Source organism: Octodon degus, unplaced genomic scaffold, assembly GCF_000260255.1.
Source record: "Octodon degus isolate 3935 unplaced genomic scaffold, OctDeg1.0 scaffold00037, whole genome shotgun sequence".
Taxonomy (NCBI): Eukaryota; Metazoa; Chordata; class Mammalia; order Rodentia; family Octodontidae; genus Octodon; species Octodon degus.
The window spans coordinates 6,705,124-6,708,446 of record NW_004524613.1 but is presented as its reverse complement, the minus strand read 5'-3'; positions in this window follow the sequence as shown (position 1 = coordinate 6,708,446).

Genomic DNA, 3,323 nt, shown 5'->3' with positions numbered 1-3,323 from the left:
TATATATATATATAGTCTCCCTTACTTTTCTCTCCTTGCTGGGACAAAACACCCAGCAAGGAGAGAATTAAAGAAAAAGTTTATTTAGCTCAGTTTGTGGAGGTTTCAATGCATACTCGACGGGCTCCAAGGCACAGTGGCACATGGCAGTGGGCAGCAGTTCATGGCGGTGGAAAACAGCAAAACAAAGCAAACAGGGAGGAGCAACGACAGCAGTGGCAGAGGCAAGCCTCTCTCCTTTCCTTATATTGCCTTCAGCCCATCTGCCCCAGGGAAGGTGTAGTAGCCCTCACACCCAGAATCCCAGCAGCACTTACACCCAGAATCCCAGCACAGCATCATGAATTAATCACCAACTCTTGGGGCCGGGGAGATGGCTCAGTGGAATAAGTGCTTCCCTGGCAAGCACAAGAGCCTGAGTTCAATCCCCGCTTCCACGAAAAACAAACAAACTCTAAATGCCTGCCTGACTAATGAGGCTTTGGGGGGATGCCTAGATACAAACCATAACACTACTGAACATACCTGGTATCTACTGAACTGTAGCACTTAAAATGGCTAAAATGAGGTTATATGTTTTTACCACAATAAAAGTTTTATTTTTTTATTTTTTCCATAATTTTATTGAGAAATACATAACAGTGAGACAGTTTTAAATCAAATTGGTAGGATAGTTCCAATAATTAACACATTGCATACTGTCTTCCTAGTGGTTATTTGTTGTACAAGATGCAGACATGATAGCCTATTTACAAACACTATTAGAACAAATCCCTCTATTCATTGAATTAGAATGTAACTATATATCCTAACCATTTTGAATGCAGATACAAAACGGTCATTCATCTGTATCCCCTTTTTTTTTGTTTAGTCCGTCACTTAAATACTATAGGTGTGTGAACTCGCAAAATATTCCAAAATAGTCCAGTAGTCCATAATAGTACTGGGTCTTCCGCTTCACTGGCAATGTCAGAAGTTGCTGACCTGCGTCCCCTACAGCTCAACATAACAACATGGCTTTACTTCTTATACCTCGTTTTTATACTTTTCTACTGGATGGTTAAGACCAAGATAAACCAAGACCTAGTTGAGTTTATTTAATCCTCAAAAACTCTCTTTGAGAGACTTCTTTCCCTCTTTTCCTTACTTTCTTCTTGAGACAAGAGTTCAGGCTGGCCTTGAACTAACTATGGAGCACAGGCTGGCCTCAAACCCATGGCAATCCTCCTCCTTCAAAGTCCTGAATGCTGGGATTACGGGCTTGTACTGTTATGTCTGGTTCGTTTTTCTTTCTTGTGGCAGTGTTGAATTGAAGACCTCTGCACTGTGCTACATTTTCAGTCTTTTATTTTTATGTCTGAGGCAGGGTTTTGCTAAATTCCACAACTGAGTCCAAACTTCGATCCCCTTGCCTCAGCTTCTGAGTGCTGAGATTAGAGGAGTGAGCCACCGTACCTGACATGAAAGAGGCGTTTCCTGACAAGGAATGGCTAGGAGATTGTGCATGAGCAAGTCAAGGTGCCACAGCTTATGGACTTAAAATTGAATTAGGCTGTAGACCCTGTTCTGAATACAGAAAAAATAAAATAAAATTGAATTAGGCCAGAGAAAAGGGTTCATGTTATAAACAGAATCATTACTTTTCTTTGTAACACTTTTTCGTTGAGGTTAGGCCTGGTGTCTTGTAAAATGTATCACATTACGGACTTGACTGATTATTGTCTCATAAGATTCAGATTAAATATTTGGTAAGGAAGTACATGCTAGAACAGTACCTCCTAGGTTTTTCCATGATAAAGGTTCAGCTGCTTTGTAATTATTAAGTAATTAACATATTGGGTAAAATTTTCAGACAATATAAGTATCAAGTTCTAACAAAGCCATTTTTCAATATTTTAGTTGTTTTTTTATCTTCATTTTAAAAAAATTTATTTATTTACTTATTTATTTATTTTGGTATAACATATATACTAGGGATATATTTTCTCATAGAAGTGGAGGAAGGTAGAGGGGCTCACTGAGGTGCAGCCACTTCAGTCACCTAGGTGAGTACACGGTACACAAGGGCTCCTTCCCTGGGCTCTAGTTACCATTCTCCACGTTAATATCAGAATCGATTTTCTAAGCATGATTGTGCTCATATTATTTTCTGACTTTAGGATGACTTTCACAGAAAATGAATTCATATTCCTTTTTCTTATCTATAAGGATCAATATTTCTTTTTTCATAATTTTTTTAAGTCAACAGAAAATGGAAATATACTTTTTAAAGTTTCTAATACTAGGAGAATATATCATATGATGTCTTTTAAATAAACTGTAAGTCAAAGATATATTATAAATCTTAGAACAAAAATTAAGATTAAGCAATATTCAGAAAATTAAATACTAATTAACTAAAAATTAAATGTTTCAAAACAATTAAACTAAGAAAAAGTTTTCATGACAGCAAACAAGTACTAAGAGTAAAACATAAGATAAATACTGGAATGGCAAATAAATGATCAGTACTTCTAACAGTTTGAAAATACAATATTGCACAAAGTTCTAGTGTGTTGTGGACATGCATAATGACCATGACAGTTAATGGTGACCAGGCGTCACTTGTGGGACTGAGCTACAGCTATTTCTTTGAGATCCACCCTGTAGACTCAGATGGAATCATGACCCATAGGGTGAAAGAGAAGTCCGTTTGTAGGGTGTGTTGATGGAAATATTTTGCTGCTGAACACAAAAGAATAACTGAAAGATTACTATTGTATACCTGTTATTCTCCTGTGCTTGTTTGCCCTATTTGGTGGGTTCTTTCTGTTCTCATTCATGGGGCTGTGATCAATTTTCTCCCTCTCTAGAACATCATTTGGTAGTCTGTGTAGGCTTGGTTTTGTCATCATGAAATTCTTTAGTTGTCCTTTGTCGTGGAAGTATTTCACTTCTCCATTATACTTGAAAGATAGTTTTGCAGGATATAGCAGTCTGGGTTGGAATTTGTTTTCTTGCAAGACTTGAAGTACTTTGCTCCTTGCTCTTCTTGCCTTCATGGTTTGTGAAAAGAAGTCTGCTGTTATTCTGATGGGCTTTCCTTTAAATGTGATCTGTTTCTTTTCTTTAGCGGCTTTTAGTATACTGTTACTGTGCTGAATTTCTGGGATCTTGATTGTTATATGTCTGGGTGTGGTTTTAACTGGGTTGATGTTATTTGGAGTTCTATATGCTTCAGTTTTCTGAATGTCAGATTGTTGCCCCATATTTGGGAAGTTTTCTGCCATTACTTCTGCCCATATTCTTTTTATATCATTTGTATTGACTCCTTCCTTCTCATC